We start from the raw sequence: 14,573 nt of genomic DNA on the forward strand, positions 1-14,573 counted from the left end.
AAGTTACTTAAGTTTTCTTTGATAATTTTATTTAAAAGGCTTATTAATAAATATTTTCCATGTTATACGTGTTTTGTATTATCCTTAGTGATTATTATTTAAATAGTCTCCTCAAAAATAGCTATGAAATTATCTATTAATTTCTTCTCAATAGTTGTAAAATTTTTATCTAAAATTGGTCATCAGAAGTAGGTCTTCTCATTACTGACAATCAGTGAAATTCTACTGTATTGACTGACTTTTAAGTAACTGTTATCAGCACTATCACATTTATTGTATGGTATAATGCTTTCTGGTTATTCTGCATATTAAAGTGCAATGGTTGTTGGTAAAACTCGTGTATAATTACATGAATTTTACAGAACCATAAAGCACAATTTCTATGGATTACAAACAGCAGTTTGTGAAATTTTGAAGTTCTCAAACCCCACTTTCTTTTTTTCTTTTTGTGATTTCTCATTGACAGCTGCACATTATATAAGTTGAGATTTTAATAAGGACAATTGATTTTTATATTGTTTGTATTCTACAATATGTAGCTTAAAATCTAATTTTATTAATAATAATCAATGTTTATGCTTAAAGGGACTACTTCCACAGCTCCACCAATCCTGAATCCTTATCCTTGGGTTGAAATGTGATAGGAGAATATTCAAAGAAATACATACAGGGTTTATCTTCTCTCATTTCTTCTTTGATATCCTGATAAAGCCTAGGAAATAGTTTGAATGTCCACCAAATACACAATCGATAGAAGATGTCTGACCCATTTTTATAGCTTTTCTTTTAATACATAATTTAGCAATAATTGGTACTATGACTACTAAATGTTAGTTTTCTAATGAACCATGTATACAAACTCAGAACGTGAATGGATGCATTTAGAATATTAGGTCTGTATTTATGTATTACCTTTAAGTGTGAACACTTCATAGGAAATAGATTCACCTGGTATCAATTTCCCAGAAGAGGGTTTATGGTCTCTAGGAAACTTTCCATGGAATTTTTTTTTTATTATGTTGGTTTAGTGCAAAAAGATTGTGACCAAACCACTTTTTAAAAACTTTTATTTTAGCTTCAGGGGTACATGTGAAAGTTTGTTATGTAGGTAAACGTGTCACAGGGGTTTGTTGTACAGATTATTTCATCACCTAGGTATTAAGCCCAGTATCCAATAGTTATCTTTTCTGCTCCTCTCCCTCCTCCCACCCTCCACCCTCAAGTAGACCCCAGTGTCTCTGTTCCCTTCTTTGTATGAACAATGCTTCTAAATAATAATGATTGATAAGTTGAAACATGAACTATGGAAATAATTATTTAATACAACATTATATTATATATAACGTAATAAAGCGGTGTATACGTACATTTAAAATATTATCTCCCATTACGTAGGTTGTCTTTTCACTCTGTTCATTGTTTCCTTTGATGTGTAAAAGCTTTTAAATTTGTATATATGCATATACGTATATAAACAGCTTTACTGAAGTATAATTGTTATACAAAAACTGCACATATCTAATATGTACAATTTGATGGATTTGAACACATGCACCCATGAAAACATCACTACAAGAAAGGTAATATATTTATCCATCACCTCCAAAAGTTTTCTCCTGGCCAGGAACAGTGGCTCACACCTGTAATTCCAGCACTTTGGGAGGCCGAGGCGGACAGGATCATTTGAGGTCAGGAGTTCGAGACCAGCCTGACATACATGGAGAAACCCCATCTCTACTAAAATACAAAAAAAAAAAAAAACAATAGCCGAGTAGGGTGGTGCATGCCTGTAGTTCCAGCTACTCAAGAGGCTGAGGCAGGAGAATTGCTCGAGCCTGGGAGGAGGAGGTCGCAGTGAGCCAAGATTGCGCCATTGCACTCCAGCCTGGGTGACAGAACGAGACTCCATCTCAAAAAAAAAAAAAAAAAATTCCCTGCCCCTTTGTTGTGCATGTGTGTTTAGAACACTTCACATGATATTTACCATCTTACATTTTTAAGTATATAATGCATTATTGTTTACTATAGGCACTATGTGGTACAACAGGTTGCTAGAATATATTCAACATGCATAACTGAAACTTGATGGCTTTGGAACAATTCCCCATTTCCCACTTACCTCAAACCTTGGCAACCACCATTCTACTCCCTGCTTCTGCGAACTTTTCTATTTTAGGTACCTCATATAAGTGAAATTATGCAGGAGTTGTCCTATGATTGGTTTGTTTTACTTAGCATAATGTCTTCTAGGTTCATCTGTGTTGTAACAAACAGCTGAATTTGCTTCTTCTCTAAGGCTGAATACTCTTCTGTTGTATGTGTATACCACATTTTCTTTATCCATTTATACATTAAAGAATATTTGAGTTGTCTTCGTGTTTTGGCTGTTGTGAATAGTACTGCTATGCACCTGGGAGCGCAGATATATTTTCAAGATGCTGATTGTAATTTTTTGCATATATACACAGAAGTGATTATTGAATCATGTGATAGTACTATTTTTAATTTTTTGAGGAACCTCCATACTGTTTTCCACAATAAATGTACGATTTTACATATCCATCATAGTGTATAAGGATTACAGTTTCTTCACATCCTTGCTAATGCTTATTATCTTTTATAAAAATTAATAGCCATCCTAACAGGTGTGAGGTGATATCTAACTGTGGTTTTGATTTGCATTTCCCTGATGATTAGTGATGTTGAACACCTTTTTATATTTTTTCCCTTTCTATAGGTTAACTTTTCACTCTGTTGATTGTTTCTTTTGCTGTGGCAAAGCTTTTTAGTTTGATGTAGTTCTGCTTGTCTGTTTTTGCTTTTGTTGCCTGTGCTTTTAGTGTTATTTCCAGGAGATCATTGCCAAGACCAATTCCATGAAGCTTTTCCTTTATGTTTTCCTCTACGAGTTTTACCGCTTTAAATCTTCTGTTTCAGTCTTTAATCCATTTTTATTTGATTTTTGTGTATGATGTAAGATAAGGATCCAGTTTCATTCTTTTGCATGTGGTTATTCAGTTTTCTCAACGTTATTTGTTGAAGAGACTATCTTTTCCTTATTGTGTATTCTTAAAACTCTTATTGAAGATCATCTAATCATATATGCATGGGTTTAATTCTGAGCTCTCTATTCTGTTTTATTTGTCTATATCTCTGTCTTTATTCCAGTGCCATCCTGTTTTAATTATTATAGTTTTGTAATATATTTTGAAATCAGGAAATGTGAGGCCATCAGCTTTGTTCCTTTTTTTCTCAAGACTGCTTTGGCTAAACAGTTGACTTTTGTGATTCCACATGAATTTTAGAATTTTTTTTATCTCTGTAAAAATGCCATTTGGATTTTGATGGGTATAACATTAAATCTCTCAGAAACTGAATTTATGATCCCTGTCATCCAACAGTTAGTGTGTTTATATTCATGTTTAGTAACTAAATAGCAAACTGGAGCAATAGTAGATCTATAAAGCCAGGCACATTAGTCTGCTAGGGCTGCCTTAACAAAGCACCACAGATTGGGTGTCATAAACAAATAGAAATTAATTTTCTCACAGTTCTGGAGGCTGGAAGTCCAAGGTTAAGGTGTTGGGCAGGTTTAATTTTTATTGAGGCCTTTCTCCTTAGCTTGCAGATGGCTGCCTTCTTGCTGTATCCTCACATGGCTTTTCCTCTGTGTGTACATGCTGGGAGAGAAAGAGAGATGTCTCATGTCTCTTCCTCTTAATAAGAACAACAGTCATTTTGGCCTAGAGCCACCATTCTTATGATTCAGCTTAACCTTAGTTATCTCTAATTTAAAGACTCTGTTTCCAAATACATTCACATTGGGGGTTAAGGTTTCAACGTATTAATTTTTGGGAAACACAATTTAGTACATAATGCCCTGTAAACACTTATTTAAGATACAATTGCTGTACATGAAAATAATAGAAATGCATTAAATTGGAATAAATATGTGAAGAGGAATCTCTCAACCCACTCAAATATTAGCAGGATGGGTTTTCTCTGGAAAGTATTGCCTTAGATTTTGACAGACTGGAGTAATGGGTCAGTTCTAGAAGATGACCTGTGTTGCATAAAAGTAAGGATCTGCACATATATTCAAGAAACCATTTTAGAAATACAGAATCGGCAAGATCTAGCTTAACAGCAGCACATGAGCAAATAACCTAAGAGCCAAGAATACAAGGCAGGGCTCAAGGCAGGTATCATGTAGTAGCAAGTAGATTCCTTTAGGAATTAGGTACAAAACAAATATTTTGGTACTAGATATTGAGAGTTCTGGGGCATGTGGTCAGTTATTGGGTGGGAGGACTTAGGCATTCAGGGACAACAGTAAGACTAGAACTAGTACTGGGAGAGGGTATCTGGCAGTAAAATGGTGGTTGGGGACCCTCAAAAGGCAGACTTAATTTCACAATTTACACCAGGGTGCTAAAAGGAAACTTAATGAAGAAAATGCAGCACTAGGAAATGGGACACAAAGCAGGCTACTTATTTGAGAGATCTGAATCAAGGAAAATAGTCACCAATCAGGAAAGGTTGGAAAGGAGGAGAAAAGTATGAGAAAGTGGCATGAAAGAAAGAAGGGAAATTACCTCAACCTCGTATAAAGGGAGTACAATTAATAAGGGCCGAAGTTGAAAATGACAAACAGAGGAAGAAAATACTTCAAAATGTACAATGAAAAGTAGTATGTGTGAAGGCAGGGAGAAAAGTTTAGTATCTAGGGAAGAAGGTACAAACATTGGGTTATGATGCAATGTAAACTTGCCTCAAAAATAAAAAAAAAACCCAATACCTACAGCTTCTGCTTACAAAGTGAAGGGTATTTCCAAATATGCATGCTATTAAATGGCTATAATGTAAGTCATGGATGAGTTAGTAATTCATTGATTTGTAAACAGTAAGAGATCATTAATACCTAACTGCTATTCAATTATAGGCCTCTGCATTACTGCTGCTTATCCTGTCCATGATAAGAAATTGAAGTATAATCACATTGCAAGCTTTGTATGTTTCATATGTAATATAATGTCTTTATTAGAGAATGCTCCTTCCTTTTACATCAAACCTCAAAAAGGTAGGTTTTCTTTTATACATACAGATTTTTTTTTCTTAGTGTCTTTAAATTTTAGCATTATGCCCTTTTTGTTAAATCTCCTACATTTGCATGATATTCCAGCAATATATTCCACTACTTGAACATAGGGATACTCTGCATTTTTATGCCTATGAGTATCTCACATAATTACGTATATTATGTAAGTAAATATATGGCATTTTGTATGTATGTATAGTGATGAACATCCTTTTTTCTTTTCATTATTTGCTGCTAGATGAAACAAAACCCTCTTTCTTATACCAGAAAATGGAATTGGAAGATGTCTTTATGATGACGAGCTTATCATTAGCTCATAGATCATCCTGACAACTTCCGTTTTCAAGAAAAGGTCCAAACCGAAAGGGACATCACAGTTGGTCTCCCTGACAAACAGAGATAGATCTGAGCTTTAAGGAGAAATAGCCCTTTGCTGTTCATTTGACCGTTGTTGGGGTTGTGGTTATCTTCTGTTGTGTACACATTCTAAAGCATTGAATATTCTACTGACGTTCTCCTTTTTAGGCGCTGACCATCTCTTGAGGAGTAGAATCTTGGTGTATAGCTTGTATGTCTTAGTGACATGGAAAGGTGATTCCTCATTTATCAAAGAGGGTTCTCTTTGAAATTCTAGTTTCATAACTTTCTCCATCGGTCTCTTCTCCATTTTTCGAATGTGATTTCTGTTTTGCCTCTGGGACTATTGATCTGGTCTTTGCCCTTTCCTGCAGAAAGGAAAGCTGTCATTAAAAAATGATGTGAATTTTTAAGTTTATTCAGGTCAGCTTTTTTTTTTTTTTTTTTTTTTAAACCTGGAAACTGAAAATAGGAAGAGATATGCATATTTATCTAGAACTGAGTGCAACTTGATGATGTTATTTAAGAAAATGTGTTTTTGTGAAGCTTTGGTCATATGTTTTTAAAAACAAATATATTCAGGAGTATCATGGGAATTTATTTGACTCTTGTGCCTGTGTTGGCTAGTGTGTCCACTACCTCTCAGCCAAAAAGCATATTCCACATTATCTGATGGTTAACACTGATGCATGTGTATATTGTCACTTATTAATCACAAGCCCGCACCTTCCACACTGAATTGTAACAATATCAGTAAATGACCCAAAGCACTTGGAAATTTCAGAATAAGATTAATAGCCATCCTTATTCTTTTATTTGGAATGGCTGCTAATAACTTAGTGAGGTGGCACATGACAGTTTTTTTTTTTTTTTTAATCAGGATCGTTCTTATATTTTACTGGGATATAAAATTTGTGTATATGATTCACAAAATATTTATAAAGAGGAGGGACTTTTGTGAAATGCTGAGAATGCGGGATTTTTTTTTTTTTTTTTTTTTTTTTTTGAGACGGAGTCTCACTTTGTCGCCCAGGCTGGAGTGCAGTGGTACCATCTCGGCTCACTGCAAGCTCCGCTTCCTGGGTTCACGCCATTCTCCTGCCTCAGCCTCCGAGTAGCTGGGACTACAGGCACGCACCACCACGCCCGGCTAATTTTTTGTATTTTTAGTAGAGACGGGGTTTCACTGTGTTAGCCAGGATGGGAGAATGTGGGATTTTTTAAAGCTAGTTCATGATTATTTTAATCCTCTTCCTGAAATGATTTAATATGCAACCATTTTACACAGCTTAATAGGAAAATGCATGATCATCAAGAAAGCCTATAAAGTTTCCCCATTATTGGCATCACAAATAATGTGTTTACTCAACAGAGCTGCTTTGTTGTTTCTAATGCAACCCCTGCTCAATTTTTCCCCCACAATACTTGGAGAGTCCATTCTTAGCTTTAACAGTAGTCTTCAGTGAGCTTCTAAATGATTGCTTAGAGCTGCAACGTTGACAGGAAATGGAAATGTTCCTTGTTAAGAAAGTCAGAGATAACTTGCTCTTCATTTCTTTGCGAGACCTGGCATTAATATTTTTTATTAAAATTATTTTGCATGTACTCAATTAAAAATTCACGAACACTCTAAAATGAGAGCTAGTTTGTATATCTAAATATGCTGATCACTTGCGTTGAGCAGTTAAGTGAACTTAGAAATATCACTCCAGATTCATGTTCCAATACATAATTTTGTCGAGATTTTGTTTCAAATCAAATTCATAAGGTACTCATTCTCTACCATTACCACATTTGGAAACCAGGAGTTTATATTTTTTAAATTCTTAATCCAGCTTTATTTTCATGACTCTGGTAATTAGTGGCTTGGGATGTTTGTATTTCAGATTTAGCTTGGGAATTACCTAGTTTTAGAATTTATCAACGAGATTTTCCCCTGTTAATTCTTTTTTTACATAAAGTGTCTCAAAATGTGACACAAAATTCTTCTCAGTGGATATTATTTTGAAGTTGTTTAAAATCGATTTGAAATGTGATTATCTTTTGCTTCACAAGGTTTCTCCTTTAAAAAAAGAATCTACAGCTAAAAAATAGCTTATTTGTCCCAAAACATATGAAAGGGAGAGGGAGGGAGTGTTGGGACCCATCTTGATAACAAGAGTCGTCTTTTGTAAGGTTTCATTCCAGGCTAATGGCGGTGAAATTGTTCTGGGTGGTTAAAATGAAATGAAATGAGTTAAAAAACATGAAGTAAAGCAAGCAGAATGGGTTATTGCTTTTCTTTGAAGGCGCAATAGCCATACTCTGTCTCTTTTTGTTATTCATATCTATGTGGCAGATAAAGCCAGGGTTTTGAATGCCATGATGGCCAAACGAAGGCTATAAATTCAGAGCTTTGGTGCAAAATTCTATTGCTAGCAGGCACTAGAACAGGATGCCGAAGATTTGGATTCTCAAATTGTTTTAACTGATGAATATTCACAGCTGAAGAAAGGAGCCAGCACAGTACTTACCCCTCTCTGAGAAACATCATGCTAGAAGTGAAATAATTAATGTTCTACTAAAAAGTACACTTATTGACACAGACATAAGAAGGAAAAGCACTGGGAAAGTCAAAGTTGGTATTTCTTTCAGGATGGTTCAGAAGTTTTCCTGAGAACGCTATAAAAATGAAGGCAGTTTTGAACGTATAAAAAAATCAAATGATAGGCTATTTATAATTCAGTTTTAAAAAGTATTCGTCTATGTGATTGTATCTTCTTTCAGTGAACAAAAAAGGACTTTTAAATGTCTGGAAGCTTGCAGCTATCAATTCAAAAGTTTCATGAATTCATATAGTGAAGTGGAAAAAGTACCTGGTTTTACAGTGTTGTTACACAGCTGAAAAAAAATAGTGTCATATCAGGTTGGGATCACATTTGCCTAAGAAAAAATAACATGAGTATTTCTTTTGTCAACACAGGAGATGAGCTGTATGATACGAGGAAATTATACTTTCTGATCTATCATTCTCTTATGGAAGTAACTAGAGATTAAAGTCTCCATCTGGAGTTGCATTACTTTTATACAGTTTTTATGTAAGGCAATTTTTGCAAGAGAAAAATACTAGAAAAAAGGTCCAAATTTCTTTACAAAATTACAAGTCTGTTTGGAATTCTGCATTTTTATTTCTTTCTCCTGGTGTTATGATATGTAGAACAAAGAAAAGCCAAGTATTCCAAGTTAAGAAGTTGTGTATATGGATACCATGCACTTCTAATATGTCTTTATTTATCACATGTTGTGTGTGAAAAAATTTGCACATTGTTTACTCCAAATAATCTAATTCATATTATAGTGTGACTATAATATGTCATTGGCAAATAACCCTAATTTCCTATTAAAATATACTTTTAACATTAACTAGATACAAATCCTGTTATAAAAATAAAAATACCTTATTTTTTGAAAAATTTTATCCTTGTCTTTTAGTTACACTTATAAGTTTACTCATTTCATTTGGGAGAAAAGTAATATCCTACCTATTCTTTCAAGATTAGGGTTCTTTCAAATATATTTACTATGAAAATAATTTAATGGATAAAATTATTAGGCACTTAAAAATAATGGTTTACATTTATTGGACATATCCTATGTGTGCAACACCAATATTCATTTTAAGCTGAGCACGATAATATGAAATGAATTTTATGATGTGTAAATTATCTTTCACGTGTTTTTGACATTGTGATTCGTGTGTTTGCCTTTTTACTACAGAGTAGGGATACATGAAATATGCCATGCTGGTTTACAAGGACTTAGCTTTCTACTTCTATAAAGAGCATTTGTCCCCGTACCCTTTGGTATGTTTACTCAATTTCTTTACTTGTTTTTATTTATCTCACCACCAAATGATACAAACATTTCTTCATTTTGTATTATTCCTGTTTATATTAAGCATTCTTTCAGCCATACTATCTATGGGAGTCTTTGAAGAACATCAAAAGGTGCTTATTCAACCAGAGATATTTGTTCCTTTCCCATGAGCTAGCTTGTTTCTTGAAATTCCCAGCATTAGGCAACCCCCTTGCCCATCTTGGCATTCATGCCTCGATAGATTCTTTTTTTTCAAAGTTTTCAAATTTAGTAGCCCTTACTACCACTTCCATTGCATCCTTCCTTTCTTTTCCCTTCTATTTCCTGTCCTGTGTTATTCTTTTTTTTTTTTTTTTAATGCTGGTCAAAACCTACTAAATTATTTTAATAAACAATTACTAAAGAGGATCAACCCATCATTTGAAAAACACTAACAGTATTAAACCTGACTTGAAGTTGTATTTAAAACCAACTTAAATACATTTAAAACATGTATTATTTTACCTAGAATAGTATTTCCTTGTGAGCCAGTCAGTAATGCAATGCTGATTTCTTTTCTTTTTTTTCCAAGTCTTTATGACTTATTTATTTTTTTCTGTTTTTTCGTTTTATTTTTCCGTAATTTATTGCAGTACAGATGGTATTTGGTTACATGAGTAAGTTCTTCAGTGGAGATTTGTGAGAACCTGGTGCACCTATCCCCCGAGCAGTATACACTGTACCATATTTGTAGTCTTTTATCCCTCGCCCCTTCCCACTATTACCCCCAAGTCACCAAAGTTCATTGTATCATTCTTATGCCTTTGTGTCCTGATAGCTTAGCTCCCACATATCAGTGAGAACATACAATGTTTGGTTTTCCATTCCTTCACTTAGTTAATAGTTACTTCACTTAGAATAATAGTCTCTCATCTCATCCTGATCATTGCAAATGCTGTGTATGTACATACATGTACATCAGAGTTTCTTTATCCACTTGTTGATTGATGGGCATTTGGGTTGGTTTCACAATTGTGCTATTGTGAATTGTGCTATTGTGAATTGTGCTGCTGTAAACATGCATGTGCAAGTATCTTTTTTAAATTATGACTTCTTTTCCTCTGGGTAAAAAAGAAAACCCAGTAGTGGGTTTGCTGGATCAAGTGGTAGTTCTACTTTTAGTTCTTTAAGAACTCTCCACACTGTTTTCCATAGTGGCTGTACTAGTTTACATCCTCACTAGCAGTGTAGAAATGTTCCCCGATCATCGCATCCATGCCAACATCTTCTGTTTTTGATTCTTTGATTATGGCCATTCTTACAGGAGTAAGGGGGTATTGTATTTTGATTTGCATTTCCCTGATTATTAGTGATGTTGAGCATTTTTTCATATGTTTGTTGGCCATTTGTGTATCTTCTTTTGAGAATTGTCTATTCATATCCTTAGCCCACTTTTTGATGTGATTGATTGTTTTTTTTCATACTGATTTGTTTGAGTTAGTTGTAGATTCTGGATATTAGTCCTTTGTCAAATGCAAAGATTATGAAGGTTTTCTCCTATTCTGTGGGTTGTCTGTTCACTCTGTTGACTGTTCCTTTTGCTGTGCAAAAGCTCTTTTGTTTAATTAGGTCCTAGCTATTTATCCTTGTTTTTATTGCAATTGCTTTTGGGTTTTTGGTCATGAATTCCTTGCCTATGCTGATGTCTAGAGGGTTTTTTTCTGATTTTATCTTCTAGAATGTTTATAGTTTTAGGTCTTAGGTTTAAGTCCTTAATCCATCTTGAGTTGATTTTTGTATAAGATGAGAGATGAGGATCCAGTTTCATTCTCCTATATGTGGCTAGCCAGTTATCCCAGCACCATTTGTTGAAAAGGGTATCCTTTCCTTACTTTATGTTTTTGTTTGCTTTGTTGAAGGTCAGTTGAAGGTCAGAAGGTATTTGGGTTTATTTCTGGATTCTCTATTCTGTTCCATTGGTCTATGTGCCTATTTTTCTACCAGTACCATGCCATTTTGGTGACTATGGCCTTATAGTATAGTTTGAAATCAGGTAGTGTGATGCCTCCAGGATTGATCGTTTTGCTGAGTCTTGCTTTGGCTATGCAGGTTCTTTTTTGGTTCCATATGAATTTTGCAATTGTTTTTTCTAACTCTGTGAAGAATGATGGTGGTATTTTGATGGGGATTACATTGAATTTGCAGATTGCTTTTGACAGTATGGCCATTTTCACAATATTGATTCTACCCATCCATAAGCATGGATGTGTTTCCATTTGTTTGTGTTGTCTATGATTTCTTTTAGCAGTGTTTTGTAGATTTCCCTGTAGAAGTTTTTCGACTTCTTTGTTAGATATATTCCTAAATTATTTATTTATTTATTTATTTATTTATTTATTTATTTATTTAGGCAGCTATTGTGAAAGGGGTTGAGTTCTTGATTTGCTTCTCTGCTTGGTCACTGTTGGTGTACAGAAGAGCTACTTATTTGTGTACATTAATCTTGTATCCAGAAACTTTGCCAAATTCTTTTATCAGTTCTAGAAGCTTTCTGGAGGAGTCCTTAGGATTTTCAAGGTAAACAATCATATCGTCAGCAAAGAGAGTCAGTTTGACTTACTTTTTACTGATTTGGATGCCCTTTGTCTTTTTCTCTTTTCTGATTTCTCTGGGTAAGATTTCCAGTACTATGTTGGAGTGGTGAGAATGGCATCCATTTCATGTTTCCGTTCTCAGGGGGAATGCTTTCAACTTTTTCCCATTCAGTATTATGTTGGCTGTGGGTTTGTCATAGATAGCTTTTAATTAAATTAAGGTATGTCCCTTGTATGCTGATTTTACTGAGGGTTTTGTTCAGAAAGTGATGCTGGATTTTGTCAAATGCTTTTTCTGCATCCTTTGAGATGATCATGTGATTTTTGTTTTAAATTCTGTTTATGTGGTGAATCACATTTATTGGCTTGCATATGTTAAACCATCCCTGCATCCCTGGGATGAAACGCACTTGATCATGGTGGATTATCTTTTTAATACGTTGTTGGGTTCAGTTAGCTAGTATTTTGTTAAGGATTTTAGCATCTATGTTCATCCAGGATATCGGTCTGTAGTTTTCTTCTTTGGTTGTGTCCTTTCCTGCTTTTGGTATTAGGGTGATGCTGGCTTCATAGAATGAATTAGGGAGAGTTCCTTCTTTCTCTATCTTGTGGAATAGTGTCAAAAGGATTAGTACCATTTTTTCATTGAATGTCTGGTAGAATTCTGCTGTGAATCTGTCTGGTCCTGGACATTTTTTTGTTGGTAATTTTAAAATTACCATTTCAATCTCACTGCTTCTTATTGGTCTGTTCAGGGTATGTAATTCTTCCTGATTTAAGCTAGGTGGGTTGTTTTTTCCAGGAATTTATCCACCTCTTCTAGGTTTTCTAGTTTATGTGCATAAAGGTGTTCATAGTAGCCTTGGATGATCTATTGTCTTTCAATGTTGTCAGTTGTAATATCTCCTATTTCATTTCTCAGTGAGGTTATTTGGATTTTCTCTCTTCTTTTCTTAGGTTAATCTTGCAAATGGTCTATCAATCTTATTTATGTTTTCAAAGAACCAGCTTCTTGTTTCATTTATCTTTTGTACCAACTGATCTTGGTTATTTCCTTTCTTCTGCTGGGTTTGGGTTTGGTTTGTTCTTGTTTCTCTAGTTACTTGGGGCATGACCTTAGATTGTCTGTTTGTGCTGTTTTAGACTTTTTGATGTAGGCATGAGGGCTATGAACTTTCCTCTTAGCACTGCCTTAGCTGTATCCCAGAGGTTTTGATAGGTTGTGTCATTATTGTCGTGCAAACTGAGGGTTCTTAGCTTTGGTGGTTTAATGCTCTATTTTTGTGCTGGTTTACCACCTGCTGGGAGGTGGCACTTTCCAGAAAGCATCAGCTGTAGTAATGTGGAGAGGGACTGGCAGTGGGCAGAGTCCTAGAGTTCCCAAGATTAAATGTCCTTTGTCTTCAGCTACCAGAGTGGGTAGGGAAGGACCATTAGGTAGGGGCGGGGTTAGGTGTGTCTGAGCTCAGACTGTCCTTGGGCAGGTCTTGCTGTGGCTGCTGTGGGAGATGGGATGTACCTAAGAGGGTTATGGCTGCCTCTGCTGAGTCATGCAGGTTGTCAGGAAAGTGGGGAAAATCCAGCAGTCACAGGCCTCACCCAGCTCCTATGCAAATGGAAGGGCTGGTCTCACTCCCACCGTGCCACCTGCAGCAGCCCCAAGTCTGTTTCCAGGTGGAGGGCAGGCTTGAAAAGTTGCCTGAGGCTTTCTGCCACCCAGCTGTGAGAGAAAAGGGCTTTAGTTCTTCCCCTGCCTGTAAAATCTGCAAGCTAGATTCACACCCTCCCTTGAGTTCTGACCAAGAGGCTTCTCATCCCGCTCAAATTGTTACAAAGTTCAGCCAGGGAAGTCCTTCTCCCCTGTGCGGTTTTACCCCTTCTCCTCTGACCTCCCTCCTGACAGATTCCTGTGGTGCCAGGCAGGAATGGGTTGCCTGGGGGCTCGGTGAGCTCCCAGGGCCTCTCTGCTGCCTTCTCCACCCCTGTATTTAACTCAGCTTGGCTCTCTAACTTGACTCAGCTCCAGGTAAAGTTGGAACATCTCCTGCAAACAGACTTTCAGCTTCTCCAGTTGGAGTGTGTGTTTGGGAAAGGAGCAGAATGCTGATAGATTCTTGAGGGTAGGCCTAGATGGCGTGCCATTGTACACAAGCAACCCTGGGCATGTTGGCTCTAGGTTACCAGTAGAGACCAGGCCAATTGGGAAAAATCAAGTTGAAGACCTTGAAAAGAAAACATATACACCATCAACTGGAGATGGAATAAAGACTTAAATGCAAAACCCAAAACTGTAAAAACCTGGAAGACAACCTAAGAAATACCATTCTGGATATAGAAACTGGCAAAGATTTCATGACAAAGACACCAAAAGCAATCGCAACAAAAGCAAAAATTGACAAATGGAATTTAATTAAAAAACTTCTGCACAGCAAAAGAAACCATCAACAAAGTAAACAGACAACTTATAGAATGGGAGAAAATATTCATGTACTATGCATCTGACAAAGGTCTGGTATCCAGCATCTATAAGGAAGTTAAATTTACAAGAGAAAAACAAACAACTGCATTAAAAAGAGGGTAAAGGACATGAACGGACACTTTACAAAAGAAGATATACATCAGCCAACAAGCATATGAAAAAAAGCTAAATATCAATAATTATTAGAGAAATGCAAAACAACAACATATCA

The 14,573-nt window shown here is 35.6% G+C and overlaps 1 protein-coding gene across 8 annotated transcripts in view; it reads left to right on the plus strand.

The window, feature by feature from the left end:
• Nucleotides 1–14,573, plus strand: part of DACH2 (dachshund family transcription factor 2) — a 691,333-nt gene that overhangs the window by 79,885 nt on the left and 596,875 nt on the right. The window lies entirely within an intron of this gene.

This window comes from Macaca fascicularis, chromosome X (assembly GCF_037993035.2).
Source record: "Macaca fascicularis isolate 582-1 chromosome X, T2T-MFA8v1.1".
NCBI lineage: Eukaryota > Metazoa > Chordata > Mammalia > Primates > Cercopithecidae > Macaca > Macaca fascicularis.